Raw genomic sequence first — 22,587 nt, forward strand, 5'->3', positions numbered from 1 at the left:
GCACACTGAGTCGCTGCCAGTGGGACCCGCGGAGGGCCACATGCGCCAGACCCCGAGAAGGCGCTGGGCACACAGGAGAGCCGCTGGAGACAGTTCAGGAGGAGGTGGGATCAGCAGGATGCAGTGACAGGCTTTTTGGAATGAGAGATGACAGAGAAGGACCAGCCCCACAGCCTGGGTGGAGGGGATGGCGGCTGCTGAGAGAGCCCCTCAGGAGCAGTGGCAGATCTGAGATGGGATGGGAAGGTGTGGTGAGAGAAACTGGGTGCCCGCGGCCTGCAGGGCATCTGAGGGGCACTGTCCCATGGGCCCCGGGAATACTGGACAGGAGATCTGGAGGGAAGCCTGGCCTAAGGCATGGATTTAGAAAGGTAAATAGTAGCTGCATCCATGGATGATACGCAGAAGCCCTGGCCTCGGGAAAAACCGAGAGGCCCCACCCACCTGTCCCTGCCCTGGAATGCTGGCCACCTGCCTGGGGGTCACTTTACAAAAGTGTCCAGGGCCACGGGGTAGGCAGATAGGTTCCTCAATAATCATCAGGAACCTAAGGGTTTGTTTGTTTTTTTCTCAACTTGTTTTAGGTTCCTGAATACCCTAGCTTATTGGAGACAATGAGTTTGTTTATGAGTGCCTTCTGTAGGGGCTGGAGGCTTCTTGGAGAAGTAGAATGGAGAGCGACTGTCATCAACCAAAACCTTAATTACATAGAATAAGGGTGCACACCAATAAAAAGGTAAGAAATTGCCCTAGACTATCCACATTCAGACAGAGTCCCTGATTCACACTGTTAGTGTTTACTACTGAGAACTGCTTGCTGCTTTAATCTCTTTAAAAAAAACAAAAACAAGAAAATGCCAATAAAGGCTAATGCAATCATGTTTTAGCACAATTAGCCTATGCAACTAATTGAACACTTGTGTGATTTTGTCAGGAATTCCATCCTCCCCAATATGGTGGTATTTGCTGTCTGGTGATAATCAAAAGCTTCAATTGGCAGTTACATAGGTTTTTGATAAATTATAATGAGAAAATTAATTAGGCTTGCTTAAGCAGTGTACCTCAATTGACAGACACTGATTTTTAAAGTGTGAAGTCTCTGGGGATGAAACAATGAACAAAACAAAGTAAAATGATATCCCGGCAGGTGGAGAGCATGGGAGCCCACAGCTGGTGTTGTGCCCCTTCCTCGCCAGCCTTGTTAGTGAGCTAAGTGCCGCCCGCAGTGCCACAGGCATCCCGGGAGGTGGCCAAAGGGTTCCGCCTGCTTACATTCCCAAACCCTTCCATGGAAGAGATGAGTGGAAAACTTTAGATCCCACCTAGCGAACCCTATTTCATCCTTTGCTAGACCCTAAGAAGCCCCCCGTGGGTGTGCACAGGGTCCTTCCTCTGGCTTCCGTTTTGTCCTTGTCTGGGTCTGTGTTTTGTTTTGATCTGTTGTGGTTTTGCCCTGTGTCTGCTACTAGACAGTAGCCTCTCTTGGAGAGAAACAGCACCAAACTCCCTACTCTGTCTCCAACTCCTAACACAGTGCCATGCCAGGCGTATTTCCAGAGCTCCTAAACCATCTGGAACAGAACGTTCTGCTTTACAAGACATTCCTTTGAAGACAGAGGATGAAGAACATGTATTTCCTACCATGAAAGCCCCTGCTTTGGGCTCAGGAAAATGGTGGGGAAGGAGGGCCACCTCGTGTCTGGGTCTGCTGGATTGAAATCATCCTCCGGAACATGCATGCAGCGCCCAGCAGACATTCCCCAGCGCCTGACACCAGCAAGGCTCTAGGGCAACACAATACATACCGGATGTGGTTCCTGCTGACCTGGAGCCTCCATCTGGTTGGGGAATCAGAAATCTAACAATCCATGGGGCATATCTGCAGGGCCCTGTGAATGCCCCCTTCCTGAGACATGCCGGAAGGGGAGGGGGACCTGGAGTCCTCATTATCGGTTGGAATTGTGTGACACAATCGATCTAAAGCATGTATCCTCAGAGGGAGGACTAGCAGGGCATGGAGGAAATTCCAATGAGAGGGAGGGTGGACAAAAGCATTTGTATTGTGTTCAATACCTTCCCTCTCTTTCCAGAAAATGGCATGAGTACCATTCAAGTCCAAATGATCACAAGGTATGTTTCTCCCCCTTTGGAATTAAAATCTCAACTGTCTGCGGCTTTACCAGAGCTGTATGAGAGTGCATTCCACGTCTTGGCTTCAAATTACTCTGACACTTTTCTTTGGGACTGACTCTGCTTTACATGTGTCTCAGGGAGTGTGATTGGATCTCAGCTGACTCCCCAGTTTATTTCCCTGCTCACAGACCCAAACACCTACCTTTTAAAAACTGACAAGCAGCAAAATCTTAAAAGATATTCCTTTCACTCAGCACAGAGCTCACAAATAGAAATCCAGGCTTAAAAGAGCATTGGTGGGGGAAGGCTACCTTTGAAATCTTTGAACTGTCAGAGAGCCGTCTGTCATGGATAGAAACACACTGTATGTAATTTAATCACCACTCTCTGTTTTCCAGCCTCCATTTCTCTTCCCAGATAAAGGGCCTCTCCTTATACCTCTTATCTTCACCTAAAGCCTCACCTCTGGGAGAAGCAACTAGGAACCAAGAAGAGAGACAATTGGGTTCCAACAATCTGGGGAGAAAAAAAAAAAAAAGATGTAAGTGAGGCTAAAGGCTGAGGCTTTACTTCCAGGCTCTGAGCTGCTGCTTACACCTTTTAAGTGCTTCGAAATGTAAACTGCGAGGACCATGGGAGGGCGGCTGCACCTTGGTTCAAAGATGTGATTTCTGACTGGCATTCCCCAGAGGGGGTGTCTGGGATGCCTCCAAGCCAGACCTCTGAGCTTGACAAATGCCTTCAAATGAATCTTCGCCACGAAAGGGCTTGCAGTCTACCCATCTGACTGTTTTCTTAGCATCCTCTTTAGCAACTGGTTGGTCTCAGGTATATGGAGCCATTTAGAAATGTGCAGAGCCTCCTGATGGAGTGTGGGGTGGAAGACGAAGCAGGGGGGTGTGGATTTCAATGCACAGCTGACCAGCTTGATGGCTCGCTATACGAGACCCCTCGAGTGAAATCCACTTCCTCAGATCAAACGCTAAGGTGGACTGTTAGCTCTTCCTTGGCTAGGGTGAATCCTGATCCCCTGCAAGGATTTTCAAGCCCACACTACAGCACGTGAGAATTACTTGAGCTTATGTGCAGGCTGAGCTGACAGGTCTGCGGTGGGTGTGTTTGTGACGTGCAGGGTGAGCGAGCTTCTGCCGCTATTCTCCAGCTCGCAGCCTGTAACTTAATATTGCCCACATGGCTGCCTTTCTGATATCACTGAGCGCTGGTAGCTGGTAGTAGTACAGTGTGATTAATGGAAAAATCAAGTGGGATCAGAATTCTAGGGCTCTAGCTCTTAATCTGTCTGAGCCTCTGCCTCTTTGCCAAGAAATAGAAGCATGTCACCTAGACTAAGGGTCAAGGTGAGCATAAAGGGACTGACAAGTACACCAGGTTTTCTCCACGCAGGGCTTAGGAAAAACACGGTTTTTCTGTCCATACAAGTGTAAGCATTGCTGGAATTTTTTCACAGGGTGGTGGACTTTGAAAATCTTCCAGGATGAAATCACCTCTAGCCCTCTCTGTAGACTAAAGCTGTGACTTGTTCATGGCTAGGGTGGACCCCAAACTGTTTCCTGAAGAAAATTCCTGGCTTTTGCCTGCCATTCCCTGGATGTAATTCTCCACAGCAATCTCAGATTTCTGAAACCTATGGAGTGCACGTCAGTTAACAACACAAAATACGGTCTCTGTAAGCCCTTGAGCTGAGGGCTTCCTACCCTTATCCGAAGGCTGCTGAGAAAGAGTTCCTGGTAAAGGGCTATTTCAAAATTATTCAGTTCACCACTCTTCTTGGTAGTTTAGGATCTTTCTTTGGGTACAGCCAGACATCATAAAAGTAAACAATTCCACATGTAATATTTACTTCCAAAGAAAATACAGAGTTGCATTTTCATTGGGGATGCTCCACAGAGCCAGGTTAAGAGGCAGATGAGGGATTGGTTTGGATCGGCTTAGGCTGTGAAGCTGGGGGCCCCTCCGCCTCCTGTGTCCACCTAGAAACCTCACATCAGGAAACCTGTTACTGCTTTGGGCTGCAGAAAGCCTTTCCCCACCCCACCCCCAAATTCGCTCTCAGAACTGACTGTATCTGCTCCCCCGACCTTGCTTGGTGAGATGGGAACCTCAGAATCTAATCTGAAACTCCATGTAACAATTCCATGGCCCCATGGCTGCCTGCTCTACCCCAATATTCTCCCTCCTCCTGACTTCAGCCCTTTCCTGGAAATGAGAAAAGTCATAACAAGCAAACAATGTGTTTTAAATAATCCGTCTCCAAGACCGATAATCCAAGTTGTGAACCTTGTTTCACATCTTCTACCTACCCTTCACCACTTCACTTCTCAACACACTGGTCAACGGTAACTCAGAATGGCTCGTGAAGCTTAGCACAGCCCCTTGCAAATTAGAAGACACAGAATAAATGTTTGTTGAATGAAAACCAGAAGTTACCTCTACAGGTTGGAAAGTCTGTCCACATTGAATTACACGAGCTCCCAGTCTCCCGACTTCATAGTTGATGTAGTTTTGTGCTTTTTGATACGTTCCTTCTAATTGGGACACTGTTATGGAGAGGTCAGCCCCTTCATGATTGTTCCACTGTCCTTGGAGGAGCACTGAGAATATTGTACAGGAGGGGCTGGCAAACAGTTTTTAAAGGGCTGCATGGTAAATATTTTAGGTTTTGCAGCCCACATGGTCTCCATTACAAGCACAGTCGATCTTCACTTTTCTCAGGTTCTGTATTTACGAATTCACTAAAATTTATTAAAAGCAATACTTGTGCCTTTGAGGTAATTCATGGACACGTGCAGAGCAGCAGAAATTGTGAGTCAGCTGACATCAGCCTGTGTTTCCAGTTGTGAGGAGGAACAAGGAGACAGTGTGCCTCATTTCAGCCCTCATACTGTACACAGTGTCCTTTTGTCATCTCTTTGGTGTCATGTTTTTCACATTTTATGAGTGGTTTGCTGTTCACAATGGCCCCCAAGCATAGTGCTGAAGTGCTAATGTTCCTACACACCCAAAGGCTGTGATGGATCTTAAAAGGGGAAACTTCGTGTAAGTTTTTCCCAAGCATGAGTTACAGTGCAGTTGACCACGAGTTCAATGTTAATGAATAAACAAGATAAAATCATGCAGTTTCTTGAAACAGAAACACACATAAAATAAGGTTATGTATTGATCCGTTGGCAAAAATGGGTTGTGACCAAAGGCTTGCAGGAACCTAAGCCTGCATTTGCCTTGGAGCAATTATAGTTCAGGATTTGCTAATTCAGAATTCCCCGTGACTTTATAGAACACAATTACTGCAAATAACGATAATCATGTGCATTCAATTCTGCATTCGTCATGTGAAAGCAGCCTTAGACAATATGTCAGCAGTGAGCATGGCTGGGTTCCAATGAACCTCCAGTTATAGATATGGAAGCTTGAATTTCATAAGTTTTTATGTCGTGAAACAACTTTTCGAAATTTTTTCCTCAACTGTTTAAAAATATAAAAACCAGTCTTAACTTGCTGGCCTTCCACGGGCTTGATTATGCCCACAGACCACGGGAATTGCCAGTTCTTACTGGGTGACTTGTTTACCACGAATCCCACCACTGCAGAGCCAGATCGTGGTAGATTAGAGAAACCCACAATCTCTTTCCCCTGGAAGTCTCTGCCATCCCAGGACCCCGACTCTGATGGGGCCTGAAAACATGCATGATGTCTGCGTCTTTGGAACAGAAGGGGACGCGCTAAAGATGGCATTCAGACAGCTGGCACGGAAAGCCAAGTTGTATCATTTCCAAACTCTTTCACTTGAGGCAACTTTTCTGAGCCTTACGTAGACAGGGAGAACCGTGTCAGTCTCCTAGGTTTGCAACACCGGTTCAAGTGCACAGCAAGCCGTCGCCCTGCACATGCAACTCCTACACCACCCATCCTCCCACCCAGGCCAGCTAAGCAGCTCCACGCCAGCGCTGGGGTTCCTCAGACATCATCCAAGCCTCTCAAGCTGCAGCCCACAACCTCATTCCTGTCTACCCTCCTCTCCATTCCCAGGGGGCAGGACGACCGAGCAACCAATAAATGAGCAGGAAGATATTTCCATGTAGCCCCTATTTCTGTTGCCTGACAACATACGGTTTAGAGCACAAGGGAGGTGCCCGGGGATCGCCCCGACCTTGTTTAGGCCCCTGTCAGTCAGATAATTTTCAGGCACTGGCAGAAACCTGCTGGTGAGAAACCTCTCAAATGTCACTGCTTACAAAAGAGGGAAGAAAACAAGAAAACTCTGTTTTCCTGACCTAAAAGATAACATCGCCTTGCCCTTCCCTTTTGTTTAAGGTCAGATCAGGAGCATTCCTTAAAAGTAGGTCCAGAAGGAGTTTCTCGAATATTTGTCTAGGGAATATTCTCAGAATATCTGTCTATATATATCAGTATATGCTTTTCACTGAAAAGATATAACTTTTAGTAATAATGATTACTATTACAAGAAACACTGTTATTTTCCCTCATCTGTAAAATGGAGGTAATGCTTCGAGCCCAGTCTAATGTTCAAAGTGATTGCGATTGTACAGGAATGATCATTTCGTCTGGATAAAAAGTGATTTTTAAAATGCCATCTTAGTGGAGTTTATAAGCGATGGGTGACAAAATTAAGTCGGCACTTTTATCCCAAAGAACTCACGACCCTTTAGAAGAAAGGCCTCATTCATTTTTGCGGAGTTGAAGAGCGACGTCCACGAAACCACAGCCTCACAGCCCAGAGGGCGAAGGGCCTCCCCACGGCCGAGGTCCGGGAGCGAAGACGCGGCGGCCGCAGACGGCGGGAGGAGCGGCGGCCCCGACCCGGCCAGCCCGGGGCGCACCCGCCCGCCCGGGTCGGCGCGCGGCCCGGCGGAGCGCGTCCCCGCGGCAAGCGCGCTAACACGCAGCGCGGCGCCCAGGGCGCGCTCCCCTGCCGGGCCGCAGGCTGCCTCCCTAGGAAGGGCTGGGCAGGGGGCTCGGGGAGCGCGGGCGCCTCGAAACGGATTTAGCCCGAAGGGACCCAGCGGGGCTGCCTGCGCGCCTCGGCCCTGCACCCCGCTCTGTGCGATGGCCTCGCACGGCCCTGCGGTTCAACTCCTTTACCTGGTGGTTTAGGACTTGAAACAAGACACCGGAAACTGCAGAGTCAGTGGAGCTCACCCCACGCCCGCCTCCAGGGGAAGGTGTGTCTCCAGCGCGTTCCTTATCTGTTGGGAAGCCCGGCATTGCAACGGGATCTAATCACGGGTGTGGTGCCGCGAGGACGCAGCCTGGCTGTCTCGGTGGAGAGCGGCAGGGCTGTTCTGCAGGCCTTGCTGGGCCTCCATAAGGTTTGAGCCTTCCCCAGAGCCCAAGGCAGGTTTCTATCCCCGCTGCTACTGCAGCCCACGGAGAACACCTGCGCGTCTTTAGGGCCTTGCCTGACCTCCATGTAGTGGAAGGAAAGGACCGATTCTACCAGGACTTGGTGGTTCTTAAGGCCACGGATTCCACTGCCAGTAGAGACGGTTGTCAAAATTCTGGCCTTGAAATACACACTTCAAAAGAAAGATGAACAGCAGCAAAGCAGTCTGAGGGAGGACGGGGAGACTTGGACTCCACTTGGCCTCCTCCCACCCTACCCCCTCGGGCAGGTGGCTTGGGCTCTTCAGGGCACAGTTTGTAAACCACTGTCCTACAGGTGCAAGTTACAGCTCTTGAGTATTCTCTCTCCTTTGTTACCGCCTGAGTCAACCATCCCCGGCTCCGCCCCCATCCCAGTGTGCAGACTTCACCAGGATATGATGTCCCTTTCCGGGGTCCGCTTCCCCTGCTCTGGATTCTCTGTTCAGATCTTACCTCCTGGCTGTCCCTTCCCCAGGGGCACTTTCTCCAGCACTTGATGTGTGCGCCTCCAGCGAAGCCCTGTCACGCTGTCGTTTGGGGTCAGCTCCTGCCACTGGATCAGGAGTTCCTAGTTCTTGGCTGCTAGGTTCCGGGGATGGAACTGAGAGATGGACTAGCCTCATGGAATCGCCATGCTAGAGAAGGGGAGATGCAGTGGGCAAGAGAAACAAGTAGAAGACCTGGCCTTTAGAGGTATCAGCACCAAAGAGAGCAGGGAAGGGGGCTAGGGAATGTGTGTCGTGTGGGGGCAGGAGCATTCCCACGGAGGATGGCCAGGGAAGTTGTAGGAGGTCTTTATGTATTCTGGATATTAACCCCTCATCAGATACAAGATTTGAGAGTATTTTATCCCATTCCGCAGTTGCCTTTTCACTCTGGATTGTGTGTACAACATTTTTTTAAAGAGATACATTTATACACACATAGATGCACTTGGGAAAAAATTGGAGAAGCACTACAAAGGTAGGGGTATGGATTAGGGAGTTATGAGTGGTTTTAATTTTATTCTTTATCTTATATTGTTAAATTTTTCTGGCACAAACAGACTTTCAGAGAAAATTTTTAAATGAATAACATGGTCATTCTGATAAAGCATAGGCTACAGATCTCTTTTCTGAAGGTCTGATCAAGAAGGTCTGACATCAAGGGAGTATTCAGATTGTCAGCATGCTCCCAGTGGAGCACTGAGTCAAGGAGGGCCGAATTGTGTTACTTTTCTGAGTTTCATTTCCCTCTTCTTTAAAACGCAAGACTTTTCAAGACTGGTATTTTGTTCTCTGAAGAATTTACACGGCATGTGTAGAACTGATGATCCTTAGGAAACTCCCCAGGCCTCTCTCTTTCTCTCTCTCTCTCAAAAGGCACTTGTTCCTATTTCTGCTGGAGTGGTCATGCCACAATGTGGAGTCTGGTTCCGTCTAGATCTGGAAGTCCTCAAAATCAAGGGCTTACTCATCTTGGTAATGCCCACGAGCCCGGCCCTTGGCATACTTTTTGAATAACGTTGCCAGATCCCAAAGGCACATTTCTGTCACTCAACTTCTCAGGAATATGTGACTCAAGGCAATCCACTGGCCACTGCTTTCTGTGGGCATCCTTCTGGGGCACCACTCTTACCTTGTTTTTTCTCCGGCTACTCCTTTGCAATCTCCTTTGCAAAGTCCTCTTTATCCTTTAGCTAAGCTCTAATATCTTTAGTACACAGTCCCTTCTCATTCTCTCTCCTTCTGTGACCTCATTTATTTCCAAAGCTTTAGTTCCTACCTGTATACCAACTATTTCTTACAGGCCCGTGTGTCTCCTTAGAGCTCCAGACTTGTATACCCAACTGCGTTGTGCTATGTGTTCTCTGTCCTTCTAAATCCACTTTCTACTTTTATTGACCCTCCTCTCTGCCCTGGTACTTTGACCTTTGTCAGCGACATCAACAGGCTCTTTGGCTCCAGTGGGGCTTGGCCAATAGAAGTTTACAGCAGAAGCCTGAAAGACAGGAGGAGAGTAAGGTCAGTGAATTTACTACCCTAGCTCCCTCTCTGGGGTTCCCTCAGGTTGACCCTGTCTCTCTACTGAAGGCCACAGATCCTATCAGGAGACCCTCTCCATACACCTCCAGCTGCTCCCCAACTCATTATTGCCACTTTCAGGCCCAGGCATGGTAATGCCTCCCCATGTTACCAGCCTCAGGGTACTGCACCATCTCTCTTACCGTTTCCTCAACTCTGCCCACACCTAGTTCTTTCCTTAAACTCTCCTCATATCACCCTGGTTTCCTGCCAGGGCTCTGACTCATACATACCTACTTGACATCTCCCCTTGGAATTCTGCAGTTATCCCAAACACGCCATGTCTAAAACAGCTCTCGACTTGGCCGCATACCTCTCCTTCTCCCCACGCTCTGCTGTCTCTGCGAAGATTAGCATCACCAGGCCAGGGGCGCAAAGCAGACGGCTGGGAGTCGCACGTGATTTCTCCATCTGCACCCACCCCTGCCTCTAAGGGGTGTCACTAAGTCTGTAAATTCTGGCATCTTCTTACTATTTGCATGTCAGCTTAAATGAGTTACCTTCTTAATAAATTTGCCTCTACACAACCAGTGAAGGGCCTTCCATCCCTTTATTCTCTCTCCACATACCAGTTTCTTTGCTTCCTAGGAAACAGTATCACTTCCTAATATTACTCAGGAAGTGATTATCTATTTTGCTTGAGAGTTATGTCCCTTTGTTAGAGAAGGATGACTCTGAACTCTGAAGGACACTGAATATAATTCTCAAAGTTACCCAACTTGGAAGCCAGTTTTTCCTGGCCTTGATCCAACATAGCAGAATTAATCTTTGAAGTTTCTAGACCTATATCCATGTTAACATCATCAAGGTACAGTACCCCTCAAAGACTCATAGAAAAGAATCCATCTAGTCTACATTGGTAGAAACAAATTACATTACATCTAGCATTTCATAAGAACCCAGTTCTATTGACTGCAAGTCCAAGGACTTATCCTTGACTGTGCATTTGTTTCAAATAAACTCCACATATAAAACAACTTTAAAAAGATGTTATCTAGATGCCTATAATGCCAGATTCATGTTTAATTATTTGGCTCAGTCAGTGAGCTACCAATGCAGAAAATAAACAAGACCTGAATGAAAGAAAATATTTTGATTGCAAATTGCCTTCCTTGTGTCGAAAGTCCTTATATACATGAAGTCAGAAAATCGAAATAGATCTGTCTGTTATCAGAACTGAGCTAAATATTTGTGTTTTTTCTCCCTGCAGAACACTGGCTGAAAGAAACACCCATATGTTTGATGTATGGATTCAGAGCTGAGGAATCGCCAGGGTGTTGAGAGTTGCCTACATATGAGTTTTGTCTGCTTAAGGCCTTGAGATTGAACAAAGCAAAGGAAATCCCCTGGGTGGGGATTCAGGAAAATATATCGAGATGGAAAGAGGATAGCTGGTCCATTCCATGAACATTTAGTGTTATGGACACACTGCTCTGGGGTCTGCATATCGCCTCTCATTCTTCCGCAGTGACCCTTTTCTGAGCATCTTCCAAAGATGGCATTATTTCCTTCTTGGACTGGTTAAAACAACAACAACAAAGAACCAGGAGTAAAAGATAGAACTAGAGTTCATTTTCTAGAGCTTCTCTGTGAACTCCCTGCAATTTCACAGGCATTTCCTTCACTCCTGGATTCCAAATTCCTGCGCTGCCTGCTCACTGTTAGAGTAGGAGCCTTTCTCCAGTGGAGAGCTGGGGACTTGGTCACCATAAGCAGCTTGGCGAGCGCAGCCCCTTTGTGTGAATCGGCCAGAAGAGATCAGAATAGCATGAAGATGGAATATGGGTTTGAAGAACTGTATACAATACCCACCCCCCTTATCCTCAGGCTAACTTTCTGCATTTTTCCGTTACCTCCGTCACCCATGGTCCAGAAACAGATGATCCTCCTTCTAACTTATCATTGGAGATCAGAAGTGGCCTAACACGGTGTCACAGCACCTACGTCATGTACTTCACTGCGTCTCCCCACATGGGCATTTCATCATCTCACATCATCACGTGAGGACATACAGTAAGATATTTGAGAGAGAGAGAGAGAGACCATATTCACATACATAATCTCTTACTGTGACTAAATTTGTGAATTAAACTATTATCATCGGTGTGTATGTATAGAAAAATACATAGTATTATAGGGTTTGGTACCATCTGTGGTTTCGGGCATCCACGTGGGGCCTTGGGATGCATCATCCATGGATGAGGGAGGACGCCGCAGAGTATTTGTTCTGTTGCCCGTTACAAAACCGGGTAGGTTTTCATCGAAAAATAAGTGAGCTGATATTACATAATGCAAATCATTAATTGGTTAGAGTTTTAGCTCCTTTTATTTCTCTTCTCTATGAGCTTAGTTCTACTGAAAAAAATTAAACGGGAAAGGCTAAGGAAAATATTTGAACAATTAAGATCAGGGCCACAAACACAACTTGTATTGTATTCACTTAATATTCGTTTTAAGCAACAGCATGTTGTAGAGCAGATTTTTCTGACTGCAGTCTTTTCTCTTTCTCCAGGCCAGAGGCAATGGAGCCAGTGGCTAAACAGGATGCTCACAGGCTGAAAAGGAGACTCTCAGAGCAAGAATTGAGCAGATTCAAGGAGACAGAAAGAAAGTCTAGTTCAGGAAGCTCAGAGGTGAATCAAATGTTTGCAGAAACTAAAGAGCCGGAGGTGAGAATTAAAGCTGGATATAAAACTAAGAATCTGGGATGAACAGGGATAAAGTGACTGGCTAGAATGTACCCAGGTCTTCTTAGCTTCCCTTTACAGTGTGTGAATCTATGCTAGAAAGAATAGGGCTTTCAGAAGATTGGACAAAGGAAATCTGGACAGTTCTTCAGCTTTCCTGACCTTCTTTATGATTTCCTGCTAGCTTCCCCCACTCTTGGCTACCACCACCCTCTGATAGTTACCACCTAACCCCTTCTAATCCAGTCCGTAGGCAGGCAAGGCTGGTTTCTCAGGTGTCAGAGTGCACGCTGGTGGCACAGAACTGATTTAAGCAGCTGTGAAAACCTACTGGCCCCCTGGTGACAGACTGGTCTTTTCCTTATTAAAACCTGTTGTGCCCCTGCAATGTTCCCCAGGGCCAAGTGAAGGCTCACTATGATTCATGCAACGTTGGAAGTGTGAAAAATGTCCCTGCCTGAGAAATGCAGGACCTGCTTGTTAAAGTTTATGTGGGGGGTCTGCTTTCCGTAGACAAAAGGTAGCCAGGACACATCTCAGAGGTCAGAAGAGAAGACGGAGCAACAGTGGTGGAGATGCGGTAGTCGGAACAACAGGTCACCAAGCAAAGAAACACGAGATGAAGCTTGTATCTGATTCTTTGGATGCTTGTGATAAGATCCTAGAGAGTTGCTAAATGTAGCATATAAATGTGGCTTTAAACATTTGAGAACCTGCCTCAAAGGGGACCATGCAATCAGCTACATGATTGGGAAACAGGTGGTTTGAGCAGAAGGACTGTCGTTCTTGGAATAGAGATTAGAGAAGAACCCACCTCCCCCTACCCTTTCCGCACCGTGTCCCCCCGGCCCCTGGCCATCTGCCTCTGGGAACATCTTAAAGAAAATTAGTAGCAGAGTGAACCACACTTTCTAACATCCTGACAATAAAAGCTGTCAACCAGGTGCAAGGACTGGGACATAGGGATTTAATGATAAAGAAAAACCCCTGCCCTCCAGAATTTTACCATTTAATGGAAGAGGAGTATTCTCTGATTTAACGGGTAAGGGGGATTGAATGGAGTGCCTTGGGTGAGCCTTTCTAGAGCAGGCAGACGGTTCACATTTTGAGCCCCCCACCGGCGTGCAGGCAGGACAAACAGCCACTGGCGACATCGGCTCGCGCACACTGGCCCTTGTGGGGCGGGTGGCTTCTTGGCCCTGCTTCTTGCCGCCTGTTGATGGTCTTCAGTAATTTCCCATGTCTTCCCCTTCGCTGGGGAAGGCTGCTGAGACACAGTCCCCCCCAGAAGGGAGGAAGTAGCACTCCTTTCAAGTGAAAAAGCCACGCGTTCTCCCCTGTTCCTCTGGCCCCTTCCCAGCAGTATCGCAGCCTCCCCCAGCCGTCCGTGGGAGGCTTGCCCTGCCCGTCTCCGCCCCTGAATTTGTGTTCGCCCTGGGAACACGAAGGTGACACTCATTCTGGGGACATCGCGCTACAGGCTCAGCTTGTCAGTGTTGGTCACATGGCCTATTTTTTATGGTTATCACAGGACTCGTCTGAACTGATCTTGCATGTGAATTTATTTACAAGTTTATGGTCTGTGCTTCACTCTAGAACATAAGGGCCATGAAAACGTGGATGCCACTTGTCCTGTCGACTCCTGTATTTTCAGTATTTAGAACAGAGTTTGGCATATAATAAGTATGTAATAATTTTTTTTTGAATTGTTGAAAGTAGAATATAGCCAATTATAAATCAGAGGAGTTGGGGAAATAGGACAATCTACGGAATGCTGCAGTAGGAAAATTTATAGTCAGAGGTCAAGGTGGGGCTGGAGGACTGAGGAGAGAGGAACATTAAGATAGGGAGAGGGGCCTAGAGCACTGGTTCTCAAAGCGTGGCCCACGAAAGTCTGGGGCCAGGCTGGGTCTTAGGCCCTTACGAGAGCCTGTAAGGTCAAAATGTTTTCGTAGTAATATCAAGATGTTATCTTTTTCACTCCAGTGACATTTCTACCCCTCAACATGTACCAAGGCAGTGGTACCAAACTGCCTCCACGTACTCACAGTAAAACAGATTCCAGTTCCATTTGAGAATGTCTTTGATAAATCAGTAAAAATTACTAATTTTATTAAATCTCTACCTGTGAGCACACATCCCTTTGATGTTCCATGTGATATGATGGAAAATACACAAGAAAGCATTTCTGCTGAATGGTGAAAGATGTTGGTTTTCCTGAGGAAAAGCAGTTGGCAACTGAATTGTGAGCTAACCCAGCCTTTTTTTTTAACCCCATGGAACACTGTTTTTTACTATAAAGAATGAAGGGTGAACTATAGTTACCTAGACTTGGATAGTTTGACAGGTAATTTCTCAAAAATGAATAGTTACTTGGTCATCTCAAGTTAAACGGCTGGCAGTATCAGTTGCCAGTGATAACGTTTTAACTTTCAAGAGAAAATGAGGATGGTGGAAAACTCGTGTGCATCATAGTGAGCTGGACAGCCTCTGGACCATTCTGATGACACCGCAGGCAGCATATGAAGAAGGTTATTTTTGGATGCCTTGTAGTAAAATATTGCAAAATTTGGGACCACTATTTTCCAAATGCTACAAAATGACCCATGGGTAAAAGAGCCATTCAAAGTACAAAATAGATTGATGGAGTTCATGTAAGAAAGTCTACGAGGTTTACTGATAAGGTTGCAGATTCCACATTGAAATTAACTTTTGAGAAACTAGCACTTAACTGAATTTGGGTGTAATATCAAAGAATATGTACAACTACCACTAAAAAACTATCAAAATACTCCCTGCCACACACACACACACACACACACACACACACACACACACACACACACACACACACACACACACACATACACAGAGGCTGATTTTTCCCCATAAACTTCAACCAAAACAAAATATTACAACACTGAATGTAGAAGCAGACTAGATATGAGAATCCATCTGTTTTCTATTCAGCCAGACACTAAAGAGGTTTGTACAACGTGACATCACTCTTCTCAGTAAACTTTTGTTTTAAAAAAGTTATTCTTCATGATCTGTGTTAACATAATGTGCTATTATTGTCACTTCTCAATATTTTTAAAATTTCTTAATATTAATTGCTAGCATGGTCAATATTGATAACCCACATTTTTTAAAAAAAACCATTTAGGATCCCCAATTTTAAGAGTGTAAGTGAATTTTGAGACCCAAGTACTTGGCCAGCCACTAGCCTCGATTAGGCTGAACAAGACTCAGTAGGCGCTCCTGAAAGAAAATGAGGCATGTTGTTCTCAACGTTTCTCTTCATTTGAAGCCAGATCCACACCAAGGAAGCGAATTAGAAACTTAAACTGAAAGGAGGAGGCTAATATTTACAGATGCTTCTTTGCATCCTAGGACATCATCTCTCATGTGTCCTCAGAACTGTCCTGCAAGGTCATAGTTATTCAATCCCATTTTGACAGAAGAAGGAGGAAGCTCAGAAGTCAGGCATCTTGCCCCAAATCTCACAGGTCTGCCTGGCACGTCCCATCAGACCACAGTACATCTAATAATTATCGGAAATACTTAGGTCCAAACTACTTTCACCTAAAATGCTAAGCACACCTGAGGGTAAAATATAAATTATCCCTCTGACTGCATAAGCTCGTCACTCCCCTGGGCTAGCAAAGATAATGACATCACAGAATAGTTCCCAAATTTCCTGCAAAACTCTATAAACTAGCTGGGCCTCTCTTTAAACTTCTTGGAATAATTCTTGTTCCTAAGCAAAAAAGGCTGTTTTTCAACTCCCCCGCCACCTTTGGTTTGTGTTGTAGGGTTCTTTTGTAAACATGGAACTGGTTACTAAACAGGGTCAAACAGCTTGAGCTGGGCTTCCTGTGTGAATACGAACAGCCAGCTTGTTGTTTGATATGTTATCTGTGGCAGCCGTGCCCCACATTGAAGTCTCAGATGGCTTCCTTCAATTTCCTGGCCTGTTGGACAGTGGTGTGCGCACATGTGCACGCAGAGACGGGGTTGGGGGGATGTTTTCACATGGATTCCTTGGCTTTTCAGCTGGACGGTCAGAGGGCCACATGTTTTTGTGGAAGGACTAGTGGTTAACACCAGTGCAAGTTCAGTGCTTGTCTGCCCCTAATTGTCAGTGTAATTTTCAGAAAATCATTCAGTTTTCAGGTCCAGTCCTGCCTCCTGATAAGGCTCCTTCCCGCTCTGAAATGTTGTGACTCGGAGCTCTACTCAAAGCCTCACTTTCCAACTTCCCACACTTTGTTGTTCTGAAACGTTTGTTTTTCTTCCTTCTGGTTTTACTTTCCACGTGTCCTTTGATGCCTTCTATCTCCCTTTATCATCCCTACATTATAGCCTCTTACATTTAAGCTCTTCAAGAAATGGTCCCCCTCCTTCACCAGCCCTTACTGTTCAGCTACCATTGTCCCTAAAATAGTATGACAAACCGTCGACTTTTTCTTAGAAAGAAGATCCAGAATGTGTTGGCTTCCTGTTCTGCTGGGGGGATGTCTGGGGCTTGGAGATGGATTCTGTCAGCATCCTCCCCTCAGCCGGTAATATAGCCCAGAGACGCTGGGCTGGCTGCCACTTCTCCAGCTCTGCTCTATTTTTATTAAATTCAATTAGATTTAGTATGCAGGGTAATGGCAAATTTAGTTCATCTGCTTTCATGTCCGAGTTTGAACACTGACAATGAAACCAGGACGTTAAACGTCTCGTGTTTTCCTGAAGCACAGGCTGACCCACCCTGGGCGGGCCTCCCGGAGCCTGCGGAGCGGGGCGAGCGCCATCTAGTGATGAGATGGGCTAATGCCCGCTGCCTGATGCCTGCAGGGCTTGATGGAGAAAACCTGTTGACTGAATGAGAGGCAAACCGGAATTTAAAATACCGGGAGCATGGACAGCAGATCACTTAGTATACCTAAAGTTCAAATTTGTTATTAACCATGCAAAAGTGTGTAAACGACAGAATCCCTGGGGCCATGCGGGGTGAAGATTGATGGGTGTGTTCCCTTGAGACACACCTCAGGTTCAGTTTTTAACTTTCCAGTGAGGTTTTTGTGTTCCTAGTACAGAATCTGCACACTGGGTGTTGTTTATGCTCCTCTGAAAAACGTGAGCAAGTTGCTTAATCGTTCTCTGGCTCAGTTTCTCTTTTCCTCATCTGTAAAAAATAATTTATAAGAACCCTTCTGACCCTTTAAAAACTTTCAACCAGCTGCAAACACTTAACCTTCTGTGCTTAATTCTTATTATTCATACTTGGGGTCCATGATTCTTTCCATCCTCCCAGAGTGTCCTATTAACAGGAGATGTGGAAATAATACCAATACTTGTCACTTATTGGCTACCACTGTATCTCTGGTGTCGTTTTAGGAACTTTACAGACATTTGCTTTTTTATTTAGTCTTAAAAAAAATTCTGACGGCCCAAACCCCGCCAGGTGAATATTATTACACTCATGTTACAGATAAGGAATCTCATACCACATCCTGCTCTCCGTGTTCACAAACTAGTAAGGTAGATAAAAGAGAAGCAAGTGAGACATACACTACTGGTATTGTAATTCATCCTAACACTGTGGGCAGTGTGGAGTGCAGCACAGTGCAATTTGCCATGTCCCACAATGCCAGATGTATTCAAGCCACAAGAGAGGAGATACTTCTCAATCTTTAACATACTCATAAAGCTGCTGTCATACGGTGATTGTTAGATGTCGTTTTTAAAAATGCATTTTCCAAGGACTCAGGGGGAAGCTCACATTTGTTAAGCTCTGATGTGTTGCCCAGAGCTCTTTTGTGCAGAGGAGAGGTAGAGTCAGGCACTCAAGGGCAACTCCATGTCCCACCTGCTGATGTGAGGATGGCTGGTGGTACCGGCACGCCGTTGCATGAACAGCCTGGGGTGCCCCAGGCATGGCATGGGAACGGCATTCTATTAAATGGTTTTTTTGTTGATTGGTCCGTGCGGGTCTTCCTTTTGAAGCTGGGCAGCACACTTCCCAAAGTCTGCTCTGCAAGGTGTCCGTACATATTATGGGTGATCATAGTATGCGAATCACTGGGCTGAGTAAAGTTAAATGGGTTTCTTGGCTCTAGAGTAGGACTTCTTAAAACGTTTTGTATGTCAATGTGTACTTTCTACTTAATTTACAAATGAAAAATATTTTAATATGAAAATCAAATAACCCCCAATAGCTAGGGACAGGCTGGGAAGTGTACTCTTCTCCCTAAGCTAGGAACCCTGTCACCTAACCACTGTTGTTTGTGTGTGCGTAAATTTCCAAAAGCATCCTATGAGCATCACCCTGCTGAAACAGGACAGCGTATTCAATCTGATGAGCATTGAAACAACGCTCTCCAGCTATCCCCTGGCTGCCCTTGCGTGCGTGCAGTCCCTCAGGAGGAGCAGCCGGGAGCCTGGCATCTGCTGCCCCCTGGAGGTGGGGCTGTGCTCTCTAGGTTGCACGCTTCTCCCGGGGTTACCCGCTTAGGTCCTGAAGGCATTGGGGTTTGTTACCAGTGCTTTCTGTTCATGATCAACCCCACTCTGACCTGATGTCCAGACGGACTTCCCTATATTATGGAAATTAGTCATGAAATGTTAAGGCATACGTTCTATGTTTAAGAATTGTTTAATGTTAAACAAATCTATCAAGATGTTAAAATCTATCAAGAATTCCTACACTGCTAAACGCTTTTGGGGGAAATTCTAGATCCTGAGCCGTGAAATCTTGCCATGCTAATAGTAACATCTTTCTTGTACGCTGGGCACTTTGCATACACTGATTGGACTAACCCTCCTAGCAGCCCTATAAAGGCATGTGACATCTCTGATTTCTGGAAGAAGGACTGAAACAGTTCAGCACCTTTCACCCCCTGACCACAGCCTCCAGGATCTCTCAGCATTTCCTGCTGCTTCCCCTCGTGTTTGATGCCCTCAGACCTGCTTCTCAGAACTTCAGCTGATAGTGACGCGGCCTCGTTGAGCAGCCACTGACCCGCGCTACTCCCCTCCCTCCCCTCCCCTCAGCTCGCTCCTCTGAGCACGCTGCGGTTTGAACAAGCTTCTGAGTCAGTCACCTGCCCTGCGACCTGACTTTGATGCTGACATCCTGGACTTTGAGCTGCTGCTGTATGGCGCTGAGACTTTGGGGAGGTGTCGGGAGGGATGCGAGTATTTTGCATGAGGGAGAAATATGATGGTTTAAAGTATGTCCACAGATTGACAGTCTTATGAAAGGTGGAGCCTCATTCCCCTGTCCTTGAGCGTGGGCTGGACTTGGTGACGCGCTCGGTGTCACAAGGTGCAAGCTGGGGAAGAAGCTGGAGAAGTACTCAAACTTGAATGTTCATACGGGTCAGTCGAATGTTCATAGGGATCTAGCCGAAAGGCGAACCCGGACTGCGGTTCTGGGCTCCCCGGCCAGGTGGATGCTGCCTGTCTGTGGACCACACTTTGAGTAGTTAGGCCCCAGGCCCATAGGAGGATGAATAAAGCCATCAAGGCACAGAATGATCAGGTGTGTTCAGGGGTGCTGGCGCAGATAGCGGCGAAGGACGAGGCAGGAGGAAGTGCCGGTGGGATCCTTGTCTGCTGGGGGAGCGGCTGGGGCTTGTGAGCTGGCGTCCCAACTGCCAGGGCACATGAGAGAGGACGCAGAAGCAGACACTCTGAATTAGCGGGCGCCGAGTGATAACTGTTCACTCGTATGGACAAAAAGCTCTGCTTCAAAGCTGAGACTCCCTTCTGTAAGCAAAGGAGAGCCCTGGAAAGGTTCCTAAAGGCGGCTTGAGTTTTAGGTGGCTGACAGCCACGGCGAGCTGCTGTGGGTGAAACAGCAGAGGCGGAGGTCTGAGCTCCCGGGGATGGGAGCTGGGGAGCTTCCTTCAGCTGCTGGCCCGAGGGAACGAGGCTGCCTGGTTTGGTGAGGAGAGAGCCAAGTTCTAGAAATTTACTCCTCTGGGCTTAAGATGTTCCCCAGGATGTATGGCCTGTAGCACACCCAGTCCCTGGGCTTCTGGGAGTGGGGTGGGCACAGTGTGGGTGCAGGGGGTGAGGACAGTGAGAACTCAGCGGAGCCATTTCCCAGGTCCGCCTAAGCCTGGCCCTGAGCCAGTGCTAATACCACCGGGCAATTCCTAGTTGGATATGTTTTCACAGCAACCCCTTTCTATAAATTAGGAAGCCAGAATCTGACCTGCTGATGCTACAAATGCTCCCTTCCTACATTTCATTTCTTTCAACCTTTGTTTTTCCATAACCAATACAGAACTGGTTCTCCTTTTCCAATTAGAAAGGAAAAGGACAAATGTCATGACTTCATTACCAGCTCTTCCTGTTGTCCTGTTGGTCCTTCAAAACACAGTGTCTGTGCCACCCATTTGGACAGAATATTACGTTTTCCCCTGTGCTAGCAGCCATCCTCGGCAGCTGTTTCCTGATGCTTTGAAATCCAAAGAGGTCAGATCATAGTCGATTTGCCCCGGACTGCTACCATTAACCTGCTTTTACAGGTGAAGAAAACGTACAGATGAGAAAGGAAGGATCTGATGTGTGATGTGCAGGAGGGATCCAGTGATTTGGTTAAGACAGTCATAATGGCAGCAAGAGACAGAACCTGGCAGTCAGGGGAAAACCCCAGAGGAAGGGCAACCATCCGTCCGCTCTTGACCTCCTCCTGGTCCAGCTCAGCACACTCTCTGGAGTTTTACTTGTGCCCAGATTGCATCTCCCCAGGCCAACAGCTGGCAGGCACCACCCTCAGCTGTTTTCAAAACCTAAAAACCAAGGAAGCCAACTCTTGGTTTTCCATCTAAAATTCCTGTCTAGGTGAAAAGCAAAGGATGTTCCCCTCTCCCCCTCACTCGACTCCCCAGGCTGGGAGGAAAGTAGGAGCCATCAGGGGAGGAAGCTAACGGCGGCAGAGGGTCCCCAGCTCGCGCCCAGCCAGCCCGAAACCCACCACAGTCACCGCAGAGCCGAGGACCCGTTGTGACCCATGGAAGGTTTATTTTCTGCCTGATGCCAAGCACTGGTCTTGGTGTGGGGGCTAGAGAAGCGGACAGAACCCAAAACCTCAAAACAAAATCCATGTCCTCTAGGCCCTACATCCTGGGGATGGGGGAACAGGTAGCAAGTAAAATGTAATATGTATTTTTTAAATTTTTTATTAAGATATGATTGATTTACACTCTTATGAAGGTTTCACATGAAAAAACAATGTGGTTACTACATTTACCCATATTATCAAGTCCCCACCCACACCCCATTGCAGTCACTGTCCATCAGTGTAGTGAGATGCCGCAGATCCACTCTGTGCCTTCTCTGTGCTACACTGTCTTCCCCATGACCCCCCACACCATGTGTGCCAATCATAACACCCCTCAGTCCCCTTCTCCCTCCCTCCCCACCCCTCCCCTTTGGTAACTGCAAGTCCCTTCTTGGAGTCTCTGAGTCTGCTGCTATAAAATATAATCTTTTAAGGTGTCAAGGGCCTGTGGGGAAAACAAGACATGGAAAGAGAAGGGAGTATGTGTGTGGGTGCAGGTGTGGGGTGAGGAGCAATGTCGTGGGCAGTTTTAAATGTGCAGGAAACCACTTTGAGAGCATGATGTCTGCGCCACGGCTGGAAGTGAAGGGAACACTGCTTATGCTTCAGGGCAAAGCTTTCCCAGTGGAAGGAAGAGCAGGACCAGTTTCTGAGTCCTGAAATGTTCGAGGAACAGCAAGGAGGCCGTGCGGCTCGAGCTGAGGGGGCAGGGGAAGGCCCCTAAGGGATGGGAGGAGAAGGTGGGGGGGGCGGTGCTGTGGGTCCTGGGAGGCCCCCAGCAGGCCCCAGGTAACCCGGAAGCCATGGAGGCCTCCCATTGAGGCAGTTCCCACCCACTGAGTCCAGTTTTCTTCCCCTATACTGTTATCTTTCCCAAATTGCACATGTATTATTTAAAAATTTTTTAAACCCTTCACATTTCAACAGTTGATAGCTTTACGTATTCCGGTGCAGCACGAGCAGCTAAAGATGACGACTTCTGTCTTTTATCACCTCCGGACATATTTAATATTCCCAAAGACCTGCCTTCACTTTCCCCTCTACTCTTAACACTCTTTACCTACTTTCATTCAAGTGCAATTCCCAGTTATCACTGAACTACTACTGCTAAGTGTGAAATAACGTGCGTTAGATGTAACACTTTGCTTTGACAGCGTCTTGTTATCTCTGAACAACCAGGTTAGTCTGAATGACTACATGGTTACCAGCTTGTTAGGTATCCGGTGCGTGATACCAG

At 47.0% G+C, this 22,587-nt stretch overlaps 1 long non-coding RNA gene across 1 annotated transcript; it reads left to right on the forward strand.

Moving 5' to 3' along the window:
* The first annotated feature begins 3 nt into the window (after window positions 1–3).
* Window positions 4–21,336, forward strand: LOC130684422 (uncharacterized). The gene is made up of 5 exons (XR_008998703.1): window positions 4–736; window positions 2,091–2,130; window positions 10,810–11,612; window positions 12,112–12,268; window positions 21,131–21,336. It is a non-coding gene; the product is annotated as an uncharacterized LOC130684422 (long non-coding RNA).
* The last annotated feature ends 1,251 nt before the right edge of the window (window positions 21,337–22,587 follow it).

This window comes from Manis pentadactyla, chromosome 7 (assembly GCF_030020395.1).
Source record: "Manis pentadactyla isolate mManPen7 chromosome 7, mManPen7.hap1, whole genome shotgun sequence".
In the NCBI taxonomy this organism is placed as follows: domain Eukaryota; kingdom Metazoa; phylum Chordata; class Mammalia; order Pholidota; family Manidae; genus Manis; species Manis pentadactyla.